At 45.3% G+C, this 24076-nt stretch overlaps 1 protein-coding gene across 1 annotated transcript in view; it reads left to right on the forward strand.

The window, feature by feature from the left end:
• Positions 1 to 10668: 10668 nt before the first annotated feature.
• PDZK1 (PDZ domain containing 1) overlaps positions 10669 to 24076 on the forward strand; it is a 147797-nt gene continuing 134389 nt past the window's right edge. Inside the window, exon 1 of the mRNA XM_078656766.1 lies at positions 10669 to 10981. The gene's annotated coding sequence lies outside the window, so the exon portion shown is untranslated. The remainder of the gene's footprint in view (positions 10982 to 24076) is intronic.

A 24076-nucleotide genomic window follows, 5' to 3' on the forward strand; every position in this document is an offset into this window, starting at 1 on the left:
CTTTCTGCTTGACTCCCTCGAAGGTGGTATGTCTTAACCTGGAGTCGGGCCTGTGGGGTTCGCGGAGGGGCCCTTTATTCAGGAGGTGACGATGAGACCCATCTGAGCGAGGAGGCGGGTGTGTCTGTGGAGCTCTGTAAAAGAACGAGGTGAGCGCCAGGCTTTCTTGCTTGGGACAATTGACTACTCCCTGGCCCCCCTAGTAAGCGCTATTGATTATGAATTGGGGCCCCTTCCTCCATTGCGGCATATACAGAGTGCCACGCACTAAGGACCCATCCCCTGAATTGAGCCTGTGAGATGCGGTGGGAGTTATTGTTGGATAGGATTGGGAGCCTGCGCATGTCCTCATGACGGCTGGAAACACAGTGCATTCTAAGGAGGCACTGATGGACATTGCACGGAGTCAAGGCAGAACTATGTATATTGCTAATGTGAGATACGGTGATTAGACTTGCCTGAGTGATTACACAATCAAGCAGACTGGACTGGTGGAAACTGTGAATAAACTCTATCGCCGGTATTGGCCCTTCTGCATTAGCGGGACACATACCATTTGAGGGCCATGACCTGGGAAGGGGGCGCTAGTGTCTTTATCCTGCTGTGCTCACGGAGTGATAGGCACCCTCTTTGATGTGCATGGTGGTGGCCCGCGTGCAGTAAAGATACTGTTGCCCCATTGCTTCTTTGATCTACACCTCCCTCTCGCCCCAGGGGCTAGGACCTTGTCCCAGACTGTTGAAGGTCTTCTTACATGAGGAGGTGCCGTGTTGGCCTGCACCGCGTTGCCCATGTCTGTAGGACCTAAAACAAGAGCCGGAGCTGGCGGAAAGCTACTAAAAGGGAGGATGGCGAAACTGGCGGATCAGGACCAAACAGCTTCCAAACTGGACACTGTGCAGGCAGCTATGGAGCGCTTGGAGGAATCCCTACAACTTATTCCTACGTCGCTGGAGACGAAGATAGATAGCGTAGCCATTGATCTCACGGACATGTGGGCTGACCACAAGAAACTGTCTGAACGCACGACGACCCTTGAAGCTGCAGTAGCGGATATCACACCCAAGGTGGCGCAAACGGATAAGCATGTCCAGGATCTCCTAAATCGTGTGGAGTTCCTAGAAGACCGCGCGGAGGATGTGGAAGGGAGGGCGCGAAGAAACAATGTCCGTATCGTAGGACTGCCGGAAAGATGGGAAGGCAGAGAACCAGCAGTGCGGGCTGAGAAATGGCTTACGGAACTCCTTCCGGATGGATCCCTCTCCCCGCACTTTGTGGTAGAACGGGCTCATAGGGTACCGGCGAAGCCCCCCCCCGGAAGGCTCCAACCCGAAACCCATGCTTATCCGAATATTGAACTATCGGGACCGCGACACTGTGCTACGAGAGACAAGAAAGCTATCTGAGGTCATGGTTGAGAATGTGAAGATAATGTTCTTCCCTGATTACACCATACAGGTACAACGTCAAGACACTCCTTCTTGGCGGTGAAGCAGCGTCTTCGTAGCCTGGCACTGAAATATTCCTTACTTTTCCCAGCACGATTGTGTGTTGTGGCCCACGACAAAACTCACTTTTTTGATGCCGGGGAGGCAGTGGAGGCCTGGCTAGACTCGGGAACTGATACAGAACCTGGCACAAAGCCCTCCACGTCCACTGCATGACGGAACCGAGGCCCCCGGCGTCGCCGCAAGAGTAGGCACTTGCCACCGGACTGGACTCGGAGCGAGACTGACAAGGGCCCCTCGGCTGAAATCATGCACAGTGAACAGCAGGAGGCTCTACGGATGGTGGTAGAAATTAGTGGCCCGACGGAGGAGGATCCGCTTCTGGTGCCCAGCCCCCGTGACCTCCCCAGCGAGGAAGACCACATCTATAGCCTGCCGGATTTGCAGGTATCGGAGGACTTGCCTGATGTCACGCCACAAACTGCAGATTTTATCCATTGACTGCTTACTAGATTGATTGACCCTTCTTGCTGGGTGTAGTAACTCTATGTGCCCAACGATGGCCTCTTGCCTGCCTACGTTGTGCCCCGCTGGAACTCCGCTGAGCCTGGCTTGCCCCCCCCCCGTGGGGGTGGCGGGATTCGCCTGGAGAACGCCCCAGAGTCATCATAAACACCATCTGAAACTGACCAGAGAGACCTGAGTTACCTGTAGGGGAAGGCACTCTCTGCCTGCCCATGTGCTGAGCTCTTTAACTTTGGAATCGAGTGCTCAGCGACTTTCCCCCTGAACTTACGTTTTTCTTATCTCACTAAAGTGTTTGGACGATAACATGTTTTGCTGTCGACCTTTTGGTATTGTGCTACTGTTCCTGTGTGTTTCAGGATCATTTGTTCTTTTGTTTTTAGTTCCTCTTTTCATGCTGTGTGATGGGTGCGTGTGGCGATTTGTTGCTGCTCTCCGTGGCTGCCTGGGTGGTGCTGTGGGTCGGGGGGAGAGGGTGAATGACGGATGCGGTGGGAGCAAGTGGCTATCATGTCTGTAGTCAAATTCTGTACGTGGAACATACGGGGAATGCATACGACATCCCGCCGTTACCAGATCTATGCTTATCTCAAAAGACAGCATGTTCAAATAGCACTGTTGCAGGAGATGCATTTGTCTGCTACTGAGGCATTGACGCTTCGCCGCAAATGGAGGGAGCAAGTTTTTGCTACTGGATATTCAGCTTACGCGCGGGGTACACAAATTTGGGTACGACCTGGGGTTCCCTTTGCACTCTCCTATTGCATGGTAGACACGGAAGGTAGATATGTGATGATACAGGGTTCCTTAGATTGACAACCCATCGTCCTAGCCTCCCTTTACGCCCCTAACACTGACCAATCTAGCTTTTCTGACCGATTATCAGCTGTGCTTGCGCCGTGGCATGGAATACCGCTCCTGTTGGGGGGGACTATAACTGTGTCCTAGATGTAACCTTGGATCGTTCGTTAACCCCCTTAACCAGTGCGCCAGTGCATGGGGCTATGAGAGCACTGAAGGGCTGGGCCGAGCAGTGGGATCTACATGATGTCTGGAGAATACGCCACCCCTGCACTCAGACATACTCATATTACTCGGGGGCGCACACGCTAAACGTAAGGCTGGACAGATATATGCTGACGAGCGATCTGCTTCCCCAAGTGGTGGACTTTTGCTATTTGGGACGCACCCACTCAGATCATAATCCCCATGCCTTAGACTTTGCCTGGGAGCGTCCACATCCACCAGTGCCTGTCTGGCGCCTCCAACCAGATCTCCTATTAGATGCCCCGTTTGGAGGAGCACTGGAAACTGGCCTCCTGCAATATTTTGAGGAAAATACAGACACTGCTTCCTCTCCACAACTGGAGTGGGAAGCTTTCAAAGTGGTTGTCAGGGGGCACTGTCTGGGTACACAAGCTGGGATGCATAGACAGGTTGAGAGCGAACTAGCCCGAGTTGGATCTTCGCTGCTGGATGGGGAGCGAGAGGCGATCGAAGGTGACGACACAGTCTTATTGACAAGCAGGGAGCGCCACACGGTGCTACTAGACAGACTGAAGCACCTGAACTATGCGGCACACTCAGCGTGCACACATGCTTCTGGGGACAAGCCAGGCAAACTGCTGACATGGCTGATAAAGCGCGAAGCACATACTACCCCGTTGATGTCCATAACCACGGCTCCGAACACCCAAAGAGCCATACATAATGCCTTCACGACATATTACGAGGCACTTTACTGATCACGAATAGGAGTTACTGTCGACCAGATCTCTACATATTTATCCACCCTGCCCTTGCCAGAGGTCACTGATGAGCAGCGAGACGACCTTGGTGCGCCCCTCACATCGGAGGAACTTAGAACGGCCATATTCTCTCTATCAAATGGCAAATCCCCAGGCCCTGATGGGCTGCCCACGGAGTTCTATAAGGCCTTTTCAGTTTTATTGATTCCAGAACTCTTGCGCACATTTGCAGCGGCTGCTCGTGACGCTGCCCATCCACCCTCACTGGATGAAGCGAATCTTATATCTCTATTGAAACCGGGCAGAGATTAAACTAATCTGAGGTCATACCGTCCTCTGGCGCTCCTAAACAGGGACTATAAACTTTTGGCGTCCACATTGGCACAGAGACTCGCACCATTGGTGCCCTCTCTTGTACACGCGGATCAAAATGGGTTTGTGCCTATGGCAGTACGTCATATAATATCAGACGATTATTCCGAGTACAGAGTATGACCGTGCCCAGATGGCCCAACTCAGGGTGGCTGGTGCTTGATCTGGAGAAGGCATTTGACTCTGTGGAGTGGCCTTACCTCATGTCAGTGTTGCGCACATATGACCTGGGCGAAGGCTTTCTACAATTAGTGGAGGTACTGTATCGGAGACCCGTAGTGCGTGTCCGTACGGGCAAACTTATATCCGACCCGATTAGAGTTTGCAGGGGCACTAGACAGGGATGCCCCCTCTCTCCTCTTATATTCGCCCTTATAATGGAACCACTGGCGGCTTGCCTGAGAACTTCAGGCGAAAACTGGGGCATACGACTAGCAGACGGGATGCACTCGGTATCGCTATATGCAGACGATTTACTGCTTTATATTCAGGATCTGCCCCACTTCCCACCGGAGCTTACTAACATTTTCCGCGAATTTGGCGTCATGTCAGGGCTTCATGTCAATTGGGTGAAATCAGGAGTTTATCCTTTAAGTGCAACTACGCCTGAGCAGGATATCACTGTTTTAGGAGAGCGACTGGTGTGGTACCCTACCACATTCCGGTATCTGGGGTTGTTCATATATCGGGATCCTACAGATGTGTTGGAGGGCAACCTGAAGCGAGCGATCTCTTCGCTCAATGCTCAGGTGACGTTCTGGAACTCTCTTCCGCTGAATGTACCTGCTCGTATCACCCTAACGAAAATGGTAATGTTGCCCAGATTGCTGTACCTTTATGCCAATATGCCGGTCTATGTCCCTGCTCGCATATTTCGTGAGCTTGAGTCTCTGAGTAGGCGGTTGATTTAGAGTGCGGGTCGACCAAGAGTCGCACTACACACCCTGTATGCACCAGTGGAAACTGGTGGACTGGCTGTGCCAAACCACAAACTATATTACTTAGCTGCCCAATTACAGTGGGTGGCCTACTGGCTGAGTGGGAAAAACTTACACGATACTGCCACAGACACGACGGTTATGTCAGCAGCTCAGGTCCATGCGCTTTTTCACCCACTGTCCAGGTCCCGCTGCCCTACACAGTTACATCTGGCGGTGGCACGGAAGTGCTATATGCGTAGCCTAAAGCTTACAGGCGGCACCAAACCATATGCCCCTAATATGCCATTATTGGGAACGCCCTGGGACGCTGGAGTGTTCATGGAGGCTGCGTTGGGCAGCTGGACACAGGCTGGCGTGGAAACACTGGGAGACCTCTATGACGACGGCGCATTAATTCCATTTGAGACCCTGGTCACAGACACGGGACTTCCGGCAGGCCAATTCCTCACATATGCAGCACTCATACGTGTACTTACAGGAGCCTGAGGTGATCTTGCAGCAGAATTGCCACCCCATCTACTGATACAATACTTGCACGTGATGGGAAATGGATCCCATTTGGTGCATTGGCTAGCGCAGGCCTTGCACACACATACCCACTTTTCCACACAGTGCTTGCGAGAGAAATGGACTGCGGACCGAGGGCGGGACTGGACAGACAAGGAGTGGAATAGGGTGCTGGCTGGCGCGCTTGCAATACCGCGCAACTCAAGATTCAGAATTATTCAATACTACATTATACACCGAGCATATATATATATATATATATATACCTATCCCCAGACAAAATAAACCACTATTTCAGGTTGGCGACTGCGTCCTGTCCTAGATGTAGATTACTAGATGCAGACTTCTTGCACATGCTCTGGGTATGCCCTTCACTGCATAATTTTTGGATGGCGGTCTCAACCACACTGGCGTCAGGGACGGGTGGCAAACTGCCGCACACATGGGAGGCTTGTCTCTTGGGCCTTTATAGGCGGACGAAGTTGACGAAAGTCTCGCTAGGTTTTGGGACCTGGGCCTCATTACCGCGAAAAGACTTATTACCAAGTGCTGGAAAAGTGGTGAACCTCCACAGGCAATATACTGGCGCCACTCATTCGAAAATTGGGCTAGAGCAGAGAGCGTGGCGTTGCACAGGGAAGAGACCGCTGGACTTCGTAAATACCCTATAGCCCAGGCCTGGGATGACTTCTTGGCTGCTTTTCACCGGGTGTGTATACAGAGAGGCATTGTTTAGGCATACTTCCCCTTCCTTCCCCAGTCCTGGGACGACACTGAGACGGGGAGGCTACCCTGATGGCGCTCCCCAGCTTGCATCCCTACAGGGCGGCGACTCTTCCTTCCAGTCAGACGCATGGCAGCGTCTGCCTCGCCCGCCCCCCCCCCCCTCCCCCCCTTGGCGGCCTCCACTGCATTAGCCCACTCATGGTCCAGACGGCAGTACGAGCACCCTACACGCACACACGCATTTGTTCTGTTTTCAACTGTTCCGATTTGTATATTGTTCGGTCCCTGAATTCTTACGTACAAGTTTGGGTATATTATCCTCCGAATCGGGTATTGCATGTTGCCTCAGTTATGCCTTTCTCTGGACCCCACCCGACAGCCACCAGCGGGTTTTTACAAGGTACTGACACACTGAGGTTCCCCGGTAGCGGGTGCGAACTATTTAGATGTTGAACAGATGACTCAATAATATGAACGGGAAACATTATGACAGAATAGCTGTGTCTTGACACATGGGAACGCACCTAACGTCCCAACCGCACGTGCACTGGCGTATTCTCTGTCTGGCATAATACCTGTGAACAAAACAAGGCCGGCGCTGTTATGTTTTTGGCATGCCTGCAAGCCAGTGTGTGCCTGGCCGCGCCTGTGCTGTGTGGTTTTGGCGAAGGATGTCTAATTTTACTTCTCTGCCATGCAGGGGGACTATGGTACTGGTGTTCCTTGTGCAATACTGTTGTTGTTTATAATTATTCTTACGTGCATTTATTGGATGCGTATGTTATACTTCATCTCCCTTTGCTCAGGCTTGAGAAAAGTGTACAACAAATGATGTAAGTGTCAACCTGATAGATGTGGGGCGTTATCCTATGTGTCGCATTCATGTAACCTAATATCGAAAATGCATTAATAAATATATTCAAACAAAAAAAAATCAAATCTAGCCAGCAGTCTCTGGAGTGAGGTACAGAGTAAATCGCAAAGATACAGTCAGATCAGAAAAGAAGCTGGGTTCTCAGACTGGAGGTGCACTGTCACTTGATTGTGTTGTAGTGTTCTTGAAGAAAGTGTGTCTGCAGCCCTTGCAAAATTGGAGCAGGGCTGGTGTGGTCATGGTGGATGCTGGAATGCTGTTACAGATCCTAGATGCATAAGCAGAGAAAGTTGGAGCTGGTTGCCTTGCTCTTTCTCTTTTGGCACTAACGTGTTTGAATAATAGATCTGAATATTTTGTTTTTCATTGTGATGCTTATGTTTCCCTATCTGACCCCTTGTCACACAATAAGGCCCTCCCTGCCTGTTATCTGCTGAAACGTTTCCCATCCATATGCTACCAATAAGTTCTCTTCTAATTGAATCGTGGGAACCCCAATTTGTGGCAAGAGAAAGCAAAAACTACTCTTAATTCAGGTATGTCACAAAGGGAGCAGCAAGAAAATTTAAATACTCCCTCACTTTAAATTGAAGCTCTGATGGCACCAAGCAAGCAAAGCAAGTGAGCCGAGCCCTCCCTAGAAGAGCTCCCTTGTCTATTCATCCAAGGATCTATCCATTCACCTTTTCACTCTTCCATCCACTATTTCACCTTTACATTCAGTCAGCCAGTTATTCTTTCATCCATCAGTCAATCTTTCCCCATTCCAGCAATCCATCTGCACTGCCATCCATTGATCCATTCATCCAGTCTGATATCCATCCATCCATCCTGTCTGCAATCCATCCATCCACTCTGTCATACGTCGATCCGCTCTGTAATTCGTCCATCCACCCATCCATCCAGTCTGCCATCAATTCACTCATCTATCCACTCTGCCATCCAGTCACTCGCTCCTTCATCCAATCATTCACCCATCCCCTTACTCTGCCATCCTTTCACCCATCCATCCACCTATCCATCCATACATACATACATTTACTCTGTTATCCTTTCACCTGTCCATCACTTATTCATTCACTCACCCATGCATGTATCTATCCATCCACCCGTTTTACTGTCATCGTTTCCCCTGTCCATTCACCTATGCTTTCTCACCCTTTCACCCATTCATCCATCTACCCACTCATCCATTTATCCTTCCTTCCTTTCACCATTGATTCCAATACTGCCTCATTCTTTCCATTTTCTATTTACCAGTTTTCGTTGTTCCTTGCTGCTGCTTGCTCTTCTACTGACCCTCTGTTCCTTTCTAGTATTAATGATGCCAAGTTACAAACAGACGAGGCCCATAAATCACCCAACCCCCGGTGTAACCGCTAAAGCGGGGGTTCACGACGCCCCTGTAATGGAATACTGGAAAGTGAAAACAAAGTGCTGAAGTGGAAACAGAGTGTGAGCATAAGGTAGAAGACATGAGTACCTGTCTCCCCAGCCCACAACAGCAGCCTGGATAGTGCTGCAAAGCTTCCTCACATGCTCTTTGCGCTAGAGGAGAGAAAATGGGTTCAGAACTCAGGGCACCATGCTAGAGCCCAAGGGTGATGGGGCATGTCATGGGAAAAGAAACTAGCAACGCCATGGCATAGTGAACAGCATGGTGACATATTGAACAACATGGTGGCATATTGAGCAGCATGGTGGCACGTAGAACAGCATGGTGGCACATTGAACAGCATGGTGGCACATTGAACAGCATGGTGGCACATTGAACAGCATGGTGGCACATTGAACAGCATGGTGGCACGTAGAACAGCATGGTGGCACATTGAACAGCATGGTGGCACATTGAACAGCATGGTGGCACATTAAGCACCATGGTGGCACATTTAACAGCTCAGTGGCACATGGAACAGTATGGTGGCACATTAAACAGCGTGGTGGCACATTGAACAGCACAGTGGCACATTGAACAACATAGTGCTACATTGAACAGCATGGTGGCACATTGAACAGCATGGTGGCACATTGAACAGCATGGTGGCACATTGAACAGCACAGTGGCACATTGAACAACATAGTGCTACATTGAACAGCATGGTGCTACATTGAACAGCATGGTGGCACATTGAACAGCATGGTGGCACATTGAACAGCACAGTGGCACATTGAACAACATAGTGCTACATTGAACAGCATGGTGGCACATTGAACAGCATGGTGGCACATTGAACAGCATGGTGGCACATTGAACAGCACAGTGGCACATTGAACAACATAGTGCTACATTGAACAGCATGGTGCTACATTGAACAGCATGGTGGCACATTGAACAGCACAGTGGCACATTGAACAACATAGTGCTACATTGAACAGCATGGTGCTACATTGAACAGCATGGTGGCACATTGAACAGCACAGTGGCACATTGAACAACATAGTGCTACATTGAACAGCATGGTGGCACATTAAGCACCATGGTGGCACATTTAACAGCTCAGTGGCACATGGAACAGTATGGTGGCACATTAAACAGCGTGGTGGCACATTGAACAGCACAGTGGCACATTGAACAACATAGTGCTACATTGAACAGCATGGTGGCACATTGAACAGCATGGTGGCACATTGAACAGCACAGTGGCACATTGAACAACATAGTGCTTCATTGAACAGCATGGTTCTACATTGAACATCATGGTGGCACATTGAACAGCATGGTGGCACATTGAACAGCATGGTGGCACATTGAACAGCATGGTGCTACATAGAACAGCATGGTGGCACATTGAACAGCACAGTGGCACATTGAACAACATAGTGCTACATTGAACAGCATGGTGGCACATTAAGAACCATTGTGGCACATTTAACAGCTCAGTGGCACATGGAACAGTATGGTGGCACATTGAACAGCGTGGTGGCATATTAAGCACCATGGTGGCACATTTAACAGCTCAGTGGCACATTTAACAGCTCAGTGGCACATGGAGCAGTATGGTGGCACATTGAACAGCGTGGTGGCACATTGAGCAGTTTAAGGCGTCCGCAACCACTTGGCTGCAACAAGTGATATACCGTTTCGAGAATGATCCTCTCCCAAATGACCCTTGGTACATGTTGTGTTTTTTTAGCTCCGTTCATTCACTGTATGGCAGGGGCTCAGAAGTCCAGGAGTGGACGGGGCTTCAAACTTCGCCATGGACCTGTAATGCAGTTTTTGCTGAGTGGCTGAAATGTAGCCGCGTTTGGTTGCGGGATAGGCTTTCCACTAGTAAAAATCAGGAACAACTTTCCTCGCCAAATCTGTCTTCACAGGGTTTCTGTTAAGGCTGGGTTTTTCCTCCTGCAAACCTGACTTTGGAGGGCATCTGCTCCAGCAACTTCTGATTAAACTTCGAAAACTCCTTAGAGTTAAAAGAAACTGTGACTTTTAAAAAAGACTGTGAAGTTTTAGAAAAAGACTTCAAAAAAGTGCTGACGAAAATGCATTGCGACTTTGCACAATCTCTTTGACTTTGGTGACAGCACTAGAGCTGCCAGTGGCCAGTCTTGGCTGTCCCCTCTCCAGCACAAGAGAGGATTCTGCAGCCAGGTCTGACCTCGTGAAACAAACACCCTCATCCGCAAGTCACCCTCCTGATAAACAAAAATAGTTTCCCATCTGCAGGCAGGGAGAGTTGGATGATCAGCAGGAGCGGAGTTAAATAGATCACGCTTTACAGCAACCTTTGACCACTCAAAGTCCATGTCTGTGCTGATTCCCTCCCCGGGGAGGCCCGCGGGCCCCGCTAGAGAGGAGCCCAGTTCCTGCCAGAGCCTCTCTGCGCTAGCAGCAAGGTAAGGAACTTCATGGTATGCAGGGGGGTTTGTGGGAGAGGGGTCGGGCGAGGCTTCTATCAAACGGACCGCCATGTTTTTATACAGACTAGTGCACAGTATTACTCAGGTGTCGCATACAAACTTCCGCGCCGTACTAGCTGCCTTTGTTAAATGTGTTGCACATTTTAAAATGCATTAGCGGTCGGCAGTAGGTGTTTCTGCAATGGGGCAAAAGCTGGAAGGTCTGCCTGGTGGCGGCGGGTGCCTGCCAGGGCACACTCTGTCTCGGTGCAGGGGCTGGGTGAGACATTGAGAGCGGTGCAGGGGGGACTATTGTTATATTTCTGCGGGGGGGTGGCTGATGGGCGTCAATTACAGGTAGCCGGGGTAGCTGCTTCATCTGACCTGCCATTCACATTTACACTTGCAATGCCTTTCCTTTCCCTGGTCTCTGGGATGCCTAAGGGAGCAGCGGGCAGAGAAAGTAAACAAGGCTCAGGCAGAACTATTTACTCTCTGTAGTAGGCAGCCCTTATTCTTCCTGTAGCCAGTCACTGAGGGCTGTTCCTGGACTCGGGGTGGATCAAGGGTCCCACCATCTGATGTCATCAGGGGGGTCAAAGGATGAGTGACGTCAACTCCCCTCTTCCTGGCATTTTAGTGGCCGCTTTATGCTGGGAGCTCTGGTCACTCTGGTCACTCATAGTGTCGACAGAAGCAGTCTCAGTAAGATTGATTTGCATTCATAGGACGGAGGGGACGATCGTGTTCTTGATGTTCTGCAAAATGTCCACAGGGCGTGGTGGACGCACTTTCACAGGCGGACGAAAGGCAGATGGGAAATTTAACCTCACACACCAAGGATGTGATGAAGGCTTTTCTTGCTTCTACCTTTTAACTGCAGTGGCTTCTACCCACTTCACAACTTCAGCGAAATCACGCCACCTCCCCTTCTACTCTGCAAAAGCCTTGGTCACTCCTGCTACTTAGCAAATGGGAACACCGTATTGTAGTGCAGCACCCATGTAGAGCTTGTACTCCTCATGGAGCCGCAAAGTGCCCAGTGCACAAACTGCTGCACAGACTTCCACACTACTCCCTCCAGATGCCTACCTTCACCACATGGATGCTATTGAGGCAGGAATGCCCCTTGCGAGGTGTACAGGTGGGTTCTGCTGCCCTCAGTGCCCAACTGAGTGCGTACCTGGTATCCTGATGTTTTAATGTTTTACTTTGGTTCACACTAATGTCAGTGTGTGAGCAGAGGCACACGTCAGTCTCTGACTATCAGTCTCTGACTATGATCCTGGACCTGTCCGGTGACCTGGAGGGTTGCACCAAGTGTGCCTTATGGCTGACAGTGGGCGACTGCCCCTTCATGAGCACAGCGCTTAGAACAGTGGTGGCATCATACAGCAGTTGAGAGAGATCAATATTGTGACCAAACCTTTTGCCACTGGGGTTGAGGCCTAATTGTCCACCTGTGTAAAGTTCTCCTATTTGAATACCCAGACCCTTGCGCTGACATCCCATGTGTGTGCCAAGCATGTGTAGGGAGTGTAATGCATGCATGTGTGAAGAAGACAAACTGATGGAGAGTAGTGGGATCTGTTGCACTGGCCCCTGCTTTCCTCCTCCCCTTTTTTGCTGAAATCGTTTTTGTTGGCTTTAAGGCTCTAGTTTAAGCACTTTACGACTGCTAATTAATGCTAAAGTGCAGGTGCTCTCTACTTAAAACATAGTAACATTGGCTTATCCACAATTGGCATAATTAATTTACATAAAAGTCCCTAATAAAGCGCTCTACATGTGCCCAGGCATTGTAGGTCAAATGCTACGGGTAGCCCCCACTTTAGAAGCCCTTTAAACAGGTCTCAGGCCTGCCATTGCAGAGACTTTGTGTGCAGTTTTATGCTGCCATGTCGACCTGGAGAGTTAACCCTCTTGCCAGGCCCAAAGCTTCCTTTTTAATATGAATCAGTCACCCCTAAGGTAGGCCTAGACAGCCCTAAGGGCAGGGTGCAGTGTGTTTAAAAAGTAGAAAATATACTTTTCAGTTTTACATGTCTTGGTAATGAAAAACAATTACATTGGTTTGTCACTACTGCAAAGCCTATCTCTCCCATAGATGAACATTGGGATTGCATTATTACATTCCATAAGTGTAACTTCCAATTGGGAAATCATGGATATTTCGCATTTGATGTCTTAAATAATCCAATCTACCCTTGTGGGCTTGGGTAATAAAGATTATCAGGCCAAGGTGCCAACAAATAATTCTAAATTCATAAAATCTTGAGATGTTCTAAAGCAGCATCATGAACTGATTTTTGGTTTTACAATATACACTAAACCACATGGACATTCAATGCAGGAAATAACATTACATGTATTGCAGTTGGAAAAATGTTTTATCTCAAACTGTTATCCACTGATGAAAAAGGTTTTGGTGTTTTTTGTCGTATTGCATGCTACACAACTGTTGCGCTTAAAGTGGCCTATGACACGTGTCAATGGCAGAATATTTTGTAATGTGGGTACAGCAGGTATCTGATATGCATAAACCAATCTGTCTTTTAAATTGGATCCTCTTTTAAAGGCAACAATAGGTTTCTCCTTAAATTCAAGAATCCCCTTGATGAGGATCATGTGTTTGCCTATTATCTTGTTTATTATGTTGGTTAAGATACCAAAAGTGGATACCAAAACATTGATGCATGAATCCATTTTATGTCCAATTGTTGTGCAGAAATTTCTGTAGGATTTAATCTAGGCACTATGTATAGGCCAGTTTTTGGTATGTTGTAGAAATGGTTTTGGTACGTTGCTGACTAGGACGAAGTGTTATATCCAATGGTTAAGCATCTGTCATCAAAGGAACTTAAAGTAACATTTGAACCCTGAAATCACATGTAAAAGGTTATAAATATGAAAAGAAGTAATACACCCAGCTTTGTTGAGATTTATTCGTTTGTTAAATGAGTTTTAATACATGTTTATGAAAATTAATTCATGAAGCTACAGTAGAGCAGCTCAAGTATTTATAAATTTAGAATCACTTTCAGGAAGTTGGCATTTTCTTATTTAAACTATTCTGTGTCAAAGCCTGTCTCTGAATACACATCTGAAGTGGGTGCCAGCTGGGCTTTTTTTTGTTCACTTTAGACAGCCACACACAAAGGGAGCTTACATGTGCCTCATGGGCTAAGTCTAGCTTGGATTTTCTAGCAGGAAGTGCCAGCTCTCCATGACCCTGGCTTTGTGTGTGGGAAGATCTTCCTGGCAGAAAACAGCCAGCGAGGACAAGTAAATTATCTTCTTATTTGATGGATGGGTAAGATCATAATAAACTGAGTGCATTTGACTAGTAGTAGATAAGAAGCACACCAAGCCTGATTCATGCTACTCCTAAAGTCACCAGAATGGGAACTCAAAGTTAGGGCGGATCATGTGGGAGTAGAGAGGAAACAGGTGGGGGGAGAGTCTACAGAGGAATTGCGCTCAAATTGTCCTATTCACAAAGGTAAATTTACATGTGCAGATTTACTCATGAGTAAATTTACTCTTCCACCTATGCTTAATTCTTCACGTTTTTGCTGTTCACCGTTTCCGAGTGTAGATTGACACTGAAGTGTAAACATAGGTCTTCACCTCCTGAAAACAGGTGGTGGCGACATCTAAGACTGAATTTACAAGTGTAAAGTTACAATTAGTAACTTAACATACATTTGATATTATTCATTTCAGTTAATATAACCATTCCATTTAAAACATCAGTAAAGAGATTCTGATATATTATTGCTTTTGCAATTCAAGAAAACCAATAAATACAAAAAGAGTGATAAAATGCCTAGTCTTCGGTTAAAGTGCTTTCAAGTGCAGGGTTCTAAGGTAGAGTGTCAGAAACTCCGCTAATCTTAGTTCTAAAGATAACAGGAAGAAAAACCCCATACAATGTATTCAAAAGTTTATCAGTGATTTGCCACAGTGATATGGCAGATGGAGGTGGCACAAATAGCTGGAGATCTCCACCACTTGGGGGGGGATCTCCGGCACTGGACTGAGATGTGCACCACACGGCGTGGAGCTCTCTCTATAGTAAAGGAGAAAAGTGATAGTTTATTGATTTTTTTTAATTTTAAAATAAAAATGAGCTTTAATTTAAAATGATTATTATAACCTATACCTAATAAAATAAAATGTTTCAGCACATTAACCCATCAGATTAAATATGTATTCAATATTTAACTCATTAAAATCTAATACATTAATTTTAAATATTATTTTAATACACATTTAAAAAAAATCCCATCCTCATTAATATTTCAATATTTAATTAATATTTATGACATGTATTTTGCAAGTAATGTGCTTAATTAATTTTAATGACTTATTTTTTAATTAAAAGTTATATATATGTATATTCAATAACTTAACTAGTTTTATGTTGTTTAAAAAATAGAAAATATTTTATTTTAGAAGGCTAGTCAGGAGTCTATTTATAGCATTTTTGTGGTCTTTTGGTCTGTAATAACTAGAATAGAATTATAGACTGTGAATAGCAAAGGGCTTTCTCTTTTGTGTTTCTATTAGCATGTTCCTCTATAAGCCCTCCCTAAACCCCTCCAAATGTGTAGTACATTTTTCCATTTTCTAGCCACTCTGCTACTTACAACTAAGGGCCTCATTACGATGTCAGGCAGAAAGCCTCTGCCAGACAATCGGAATTTCCTAGACTGCGTCGGACCGACTCAGTCGATTTACGATCCGGTCGGATTGTAAACTGCGAGGTCCTCCCGAATCTGTTCCGACTGGCTCTCGGAGAAGTTGTGTCGATTGGAACTGCATTGTGCAGCTCTACGAATAGCGTTTCTGACTAACCAATTACGATGTTGATTTCCAACAGCCATTCAGAGTTGGCCTGTCTGACATGAAAAGGCTGTCGCAAAGTGACTAGGGGGGCCCCTAACAGGGCCCCATTCATCCTGCAGCCTCTGGTTGGGGGCCGATGTGGTACCTAAGGGGCCAGCCTGTAAAACTCTGCACTTGGTGCCTGCCACAGGGTGCAGGGTTTTACAAACACACCCTATTTCCCCATTGGAGCCTGTGTTGTTGGGTGGAACACAGGCTCCCATAGGGAACAATGGGACTCCAACCAAACAGTGTTTGGTCGCATTGTAATCGGTCGGACAGAACCGCCGACCGCGAGTTGGCCGGTTCTCTAATCTGCAACGGTGTCAGGCAGAAAGATCCCGCCCGACATCGTAATGAGGCCCCTAAGTAGTAAACTTACATGTGTGAGGATCTCCCCATAGAAAAAGACAAGATAGTTGCAGGTGAAGATTTACTCCCATAGGTTTGTAAATTACTTTCTGAAGTAAGTAAGCAGTACTACTTAAGAACTACTTTCTGTACTACAAAATGCAGTTTGTGAATAAAGTCCAAAGACACAAACTTGTGTAATCATTGATTGTGTAGTATTTAGTGCAACTGTTGATTAAAGTACTAGGCAGGATATGATGATTATTGTGTTGGTTGGTTGATTCTTGAGTGCTGAGCTTGAGTACCCCCACACTACTTCCCTGAGATGCCTGTGACTGCTCTCCTTTCCTACCCTGAGAATCAAAGCCTGAAAGGGTTGTACTGTGCCCAGTTTGCAAAGCCATAGTAGGACAGGCTGTGGGACATCTGGAGCTAACAATCTATCCCCCCACAGTTGAGTCCCAGTAGACCTTGCCTGCCCCACTGCCCCCTGAATGGAGTCTGACCGATGCCTACCAATCTTGCCTGCTCACTCCATCACTTCTGCAATTAGAGCCTGACTTTTAAAAGTATTTAATATATTTTATTGTTACAAAAAATAATTATGTTTCCTTTATTGATTATCTTATGTCTTTGGTATCCATTGTTTGTTCCTTCTTTCATCAGGACTTTTCCTTCCTCCATGTAGACTGCTTATCCCTCTGACCATTGTCTATTACATGTATCACTTCATTTTCCATATTTAATGTACTTAGGTATCTCTGACCTAACTCCATGGCTCTACTCGGCATATCAGAATCAAACATGGGGCAGTGGATACTATTAGAGCTGGAGGGGCATCTTTGGGCTGGGGACCTGATCCCACCCAACTAGGAAAGCATCCCTAAAGGAGTGGTGTACAGTATTTTTTATATATCTTTGTATTCGTAGTTACATGGATACAATAGCACATTAGTACAAAAAAACACAAGTGGAGGAAGGCACAAGAACCGTTGCATCAATAATAGAATAATGCCAATATGTATATGTCAAAAGTCAAGAACAACTGCTACATATAGGAAATAATGTCAATACCTTTGTAATCCTGAGTTGATATCCCTAGCGAGCCATGGGCCTCATACTTTGTTGAATTTATTTGCACAGCCCCTCCACTTGCAAATGCCTGCAGCTGTACAGTAGTTCATACCTATAACACAGTCACCTACAGGTGGAGGCGCAAATCTCTGCCAATAGCATGCAATGTCTCTTTTCACCATCAGAAATGAGGTGCCACCTAAAATCTTCTGTGACCTGGAGGACATTCAGCTCTCCATAATTCCTAATACAGCCACCCTTGCATTGGGTGAAGATGGAGTGTTTAGTACTTCAGCATGGAATTCAAATTCTGTCTGCAAGTGTGGCAAGCTCAAAGGACAGGCCCATATTATGTGGGAAATGGAGCCATTGAGTCAGAGCAGGGTATGCAAATAGAACTCTTCACCCTACCCATCCCCCAGAGTCTTTCTGGGCTCTAATAAATCCTATAAACATAGTTGAACTGTATCATCTGAAAGTTGGAAGAGATGACCAAAGCATGAGCTTTTGGCCTCTTGCCAATGGAGTCTTCAAGTTCCCCCACGTCCCGTTCCGAAGCAAATCTCACCTCCATCAGTGAATGAGTGGTGTTAAGAAGGAGCGATCCATATATATATAATCTAGGGACCACTTTGTGACCCAGTGGTTCCACAATTAACTTAAGTTCAATCAGATTAAACTCTGGGACAGCCTCCAGTCTTTCTTTATATACATCTAATACATGGCCCAGTTGCAGATATCTAAAGAAATGAGATTCATGTAACTCAAGCTCTTCAGTTAGTTGCTCAAAAGTTGTTATATGGTCTTGATCCCAGGCATCTCCCAACTGCGAGAGATTGATGGGGTCCCAGGACCTAAACCCAGACAGTTTTGCCACTTGGCCCAAACTAGTGCCCACATAAAGCAGACTATGATTAGTAAGGACCTCAAGCCATTTAATGTGTTTGAGGGCCACCCTCCTGCACAGAAGATGAAGTCTTGTAATCTGTAGGAGAGAGCACTGGAAGGTCCACCATAGAGCTTGCCCAGAGTTCCTAGTTTTCTAAGGAAGTCCAACTCTAATTGTGCAGATGCTTCTTGTCTATTTCAAATTCATCAGAGTCTTGGCTGCTTTTAAACAGGCAATTGCCAATTTGTACCAAGTGTGCTGCCTAGTGGCAGATCCTGATATTCAGAACTCCCAAGCCACCCTAAAAAAGGAGGGATAATACATTTAATTTGCGATACCCAGGAGAGTTTACCAGTCACATGAATCTCGCAACCAACAACTGCATGTCAGAGAAAACATATGCCAGGAGTAAAAACTGATCATTCTGAAGCACATATAAAAATCATGGCAGTACTATAATTTTCCAGGGAACTAAGGGACATATTTACAAGGGCTTTATCTACGCTTGTTTAGCTTACCAAAAAAGCGGAGATAAAACCATCGCCCTATTTACAAGAGGGTGCTAACATGCATAATCACATGTTAGCACCCTTTTCCCCAACGCCTCACTTTGCATCTCCAATGAGGTGCAAAGTGGGCGAAATGGGCGTTACAGGGCGCACCCAAGATGGACTACCTTGCAAATATTGCTGATGTTTACATAGCGATATCTACAAGGCAGCCCACATGATTTTAGCACACATTAGATTTTTGCGAAAACGGCAGTTTTTGCCAAAACCTAACATCTGCTAACATCCTGACTAAGCCATCCCTAACATAGGGGGTGGATTAGGCTGATAAAACCCACGTATCAGCAAGGTTATCGCCCTTTTGCAGGGAACATCGCTGGAAAACCATCGATGTTCCCTGCAAAAGGGCAATAACCTCGCTATCTCTGGAATTGTTATTGCCCTGGAGTAACGTGTTGTTAATAATACGCTACCAGGGCGATAAATACCAGAGATAGCCTGCGATAATATAATTATGGCTAAGCACGGCCAGCGATAATTATCGCTGGCCGTTGTTAATATGCCCCATAGATGGTAAGAGGCATGCTCATACAATGGTTTATTGAGTTTCAGTATCATGGAAATTATTGCACACTAAAGATCTTCCACAGTGGTGGCTGACTTCCCAATCAACTCAAAAAGGGCAAAGAGATGTGGTGCCAGTTAGGAAGAGCATTTTTTTTTTAATGCAATTGGCAGGATAGATAGTGCCCATATCTGGAGCAATCTGAAGACCATTGATTACACCAATGCTGAGTTTTACCAACACTTAATTCTCATGGAGGCTGCCAGCAACGAAGGAGAGGTCACATGAGGTAAATAAGCTCTATTGTAACACATATATCTCACCTAACCCACATAGAATATGGAATATGCAGGATGCAGTTACACAGTTTCAACATGAAAGAGGTTTTGGATATGTTTTGATTGATGGGGCATCATTTTGGCTACACCAGATTTTTTTAAAACACTCATTAACAGACTGAATGAAGACCAGAGCAAGGCAGATGGACGGCACTAAAACTAAAAAAACAGACAATAGTACAAATCCTGTGCTGAAACCCACACCTTGTTTCTGAGTGAAGGGGAAGATCCAATTTAAGACTCTATGTTCCAAGTATACATCAAATTGGCACATTGTCTTCGGGAAACTACGGAGACAGGTGTGAGGCTACACAGTATAAAGAGCACTGAGATCAGCAGACACCAACAAGATCACCCAGTCCAGCAAAAACATAGAGGCCGATCCCTCTTAGTAAAAGTTCAAAACTATAAATTGTCCTCCCCAGGGCTCCACCCATGAAAAAAAGACAGTACTCTGAAGGCAATAAGGCAACATAATAGTACGGCACAAAACTTCCTAAGTAAATTTTTAAATTCTGTCAAGATTCATGGATGGAGGATTCCCATGAAGAAATTCTTCAAGAAATAAATATCCTGTCTCATTCTCAGAATCCAACCAGGGAGCTGTAGACTGTATTATTCAAGGGCAGTGACTCTGCTATTGTGGTTTTAGTGTTTAGAACAAGAATCCACACTTGGATGAGAAGCACTTAGATATGTAGAACAACATATGTGTTGGTTATGAATTTAATTTGAAGGCAAACTGATCAAAGAAAGCTACACTACAAGAACTCCAATGGTAAACTTTAGAGTGTTGGCATAAATATTAACTTTCTTCTTCTAAGCGTCCCGAGTTAATACATTATCTGAAAGTCAGTCAATGTCTTGCAAGGGATAAGAAGTCTGACCACAGCAGCTCCTCATAAGTTACACAAAGTCAATCAATATTTCTGGAGGTAGATATTTGCCTAGGCTCAACTACTGAATACAGCATAAAACAAAGGTAAACATCTTAAACTTTGGATAAGAGAGAAACTACAATTTTTAAATGGTTCACTTTTTACTTTAGTCTTGTAGCTCAACATTAGTGATCTGAATAACTCTTGTCGCCTTTGTTGAACTATGTGCAGCCTTCAATCTAGTACCAAGGGCCTTGCTTTGGACAATATTGGTTACAATGGGCATTCCATCAAATTTACTGTCTATTTTGTTAAGGTCGCAGGAGGAGAACAATGCCCGTGTAAGATGGGGGGACAAGGGGCACCACCCATAAGCATCTGGAAAGGGGTCAGGCAGGGATGCATACTGGCCCGCACCCTGTTCTCCCCCTATATAAATGATGTTGTGAGTAGCATGGACAGGAAGGGATATGATGCTCCCAGGGTTCGAGCCAGTAGAGTGCCTGCTCTGCTCTCTGCAGATGACACTCTCCTGATTTCCAAATCACTAGGATGTCTGCAACAGTTGCTGGAAGGCTTTAACATTTTCTGTCTGGTGGGGGATTAGAACTTAGTGTGAAAATTAAATTTATGGTTTTTAACCCTGATAGAACTGAAACCTACAGTTGCAGACCCTTTGCTGACACAACCACATTAGAGCAGGTATCGAATTGTGATTATGTAGGGCTAAGGCTAACACTAAGCCTAGATTTATTCATGCAGGTCCATAAAGCTGATTGTTCACTATTACACTATTCATCTCAATTACTAAACACATACAATAAAACTATTTCAAAGAAAGCTGCTCCAGCAATTGAGATTTATAATAGAAAGGCACTGGGAGCAGCTGTATACAGAGCAGAAATCTGGGGCTACGCCAACTGTTTTGCCCTCTCGCACTCCGAGAACAGGTTTATTAGGCAGTTATTTGCACTCCCAAAGAGCACTCCACTGGTCCCATTACACCTTGATTTGGCATTCAAGAACATTTCTTGGAAGGCTGATCTTCGCCAATTAGTGTATTGGCATACGAATTGGACTGTGTTAGATGCTTATAGACGGTGTAGCACGGTTACAACAAATTTTTTACAACGCACTACCATTACATCGCAACTTTTACCACGCAAACCATTACAACGCAATGCGCTGGGGGGCACTCTAGGATAGGGAATGTATTTAATATACTATCCAACACCTTCCCTGCTATCCACGGGGACTGGAGTTGGAATAGTAAATTAAATAATTCACTATCCAGCGCCTAAAAGCATTATGCGTTGTAATGGACTGCGTGGTAAAAACCGCGTTGTAAAGGCATGCGTGGTAAAAGCATGCGTTGTAGTGACACCAATCCTTATAGACAAACCCTCATAGACATTTTAGCTCTTCCCGGCATCCAGAAGACACTGTGGCTCTCACATATTAGGTTCTGGTTTAGGAAGTTGGGTCTGGGAAGTTTCTGAGAAGCTCCTAAGGCCCTCACTCCTGGCTCCAAAATGTTAATTAAATCGGCCTATATGGTACATCCAGAGCTCATGGGTAGCAGTAGAGGCACTTTGACTCTAGATTTTCTAGAGTTTAGGTCACCCAGTTATGAGGTTATGATTGATGAGATCACTCCCACTCTGGCCAGGAAATTTTGTACCAGTCTCTACTCATTATGGCCTTTCGTGCTAAGTGGGCAAATGCGATCTATCAGAGCATGGAATGCCCGGCGTGTAAGTGGCCACGAGAAGATGAATCTTACTTTCTATTCTTCTGTCCCGCATATGATGCCCAGAGGAGAAAAGGGTTATTACCCTTCTATGGATCCTTGGGTGTTACGAGTTACTTGGTTGCCACCAGGCTCTTAAGATGTGACACCTGTAGGCTATTGGAGTTTGCTGTTGCAAGATGCCTCAAAGGCAGCTTGGATATGGCGGTCCAAGCGCAATCGTGCCACTGATGTTAGTACACCTAAGGAGAAACATTAAGGGGGCTGGAGGTCCCCAAATGGGTACAGTCAGACCTGCCTCAGCCCAGGGGATTGAAATCTGAAATACAGATTATCATGCTCTTTTTATAAATTGTGTTTTTGGTTCTTTCTTTATATCATATTGTTTTAGTGGTCTTAAACACAGCTATTAGTCTAAAACCTTTTAAGAATGTTCATATCTCATTTATCTACTGTGTTGCTTGACAATTTGCACTATGCACTTTAATTCTTTGGTGATAACTAACATATTTAAGTCCCATTCTATTGGTTTTATTTCAGTTTATCTGAATGGCAAAACAGAGTCATCTGGAGCTACCCATGGCTCTCTTTGGGGGTTTTTGCTTTCTGACACCCTGCTTTATTATGCAGATATATTATTGGGGCTACGATGTTCGATTGATCAACCATGTGTGCTAAAGGATGGAATCTGGTTTGGAACGTATACCAGTTTACTTAACCGTACTGTAGCAAATTGAGTTTTGTAATTACATTGTAAGCTTCTGTAATTATTGTATTTGTTCGTATCTGCTTTTATGATTCTTCGCACCGAAATAAAGATGATGATGATGATGATCTGAATAAATGACACCCCAGTCCATTAACAAATATGACAGACACTCTAAAGTAGTCATTCGTTTCTTTATTTATTCTTTTGATTTCTTGGCATAGCATTCAAGGCCACGAGAAGCTTCAAGGCATTTTGATAGACAGTGATAAATAAGAACTACAGTAAATATTCGGACACAAATTATCTCTAAAGGAGGGTTTTCAACTTAGCAGGCATCTAAAGCCAAAAGGTGTTAAAATGTTTGTCATGTTATCAAAACGATTATTAAGGTCTTTAAAATGTCAAAGATCAATTGTGTGAAACATTTCTATTTAAAACATTCTAATATGTATCACCAGCTCTCCTAAAGCAGCGGTTCTTAAACTATAGTTTATGGACCCCCGGAGGTGAGCGACGTCTACTCAGGGGGTGCGCAACTGATGAGAATTAAATAATATTAACAGGTCACTAAAGTACATATAAACACATATAAATAAATAGGCAAAATGTAAAATTGTTAAACAATTTGTTCTCAAGTATGAGGAAATTTGAAATTAGAGGTTAAAACTTAAGGAGGTATCATTAAATTGATTTGTGGGAACAGTGCAAGTACGTCAAACGGAATTCAGTATGGACGATGGGTGGCCTCAGTTGAATTTAGAAAAACGACACCAGTACCACTGAAATTAAAATTTCAATGTTTCATTATTGTATGTGAATGAAATAAAATATGTAATAAAATATGTAATCATTTGTGTATTTGTTTGATGAATATTTGCTATTGCCAATTTTGTATTTTTTGAGCTTCAAACCATCCTAATTGCTTAGGCCCCAGCTTCCAGTTATGTCTCAGTTGGTGGTCCCTAGATTCCAATAACTATTCATTGGGGTCCCCAGATTCCAGTAATGAGTGGTCCACAGAAATCAAAAGGTTAGGATCCGCTGTCCATAAGGATCATACATCTATTTTTTCCACTATGCAAATGCTTCTCAGCAAAGCATGTGTGTTAGGGCACGTATGTTAATGGGAAGTAAGTATA

The sequence above is a fragment of the Lissotriton helveticus genome, chromosome 8 (assembly GCF_964261635.1).
Source record: "Lissotriton helveticus chromosome 8, aLisHel1.1, whole genome shotgun sequence".
In the NCBI taxonomy this organism is placed as follows: Eukaryota; Metazoa; Chordata; class Amphibia; order Caudata; family Salamandridae; genus Lissotriton; species Lissotriton helveticus.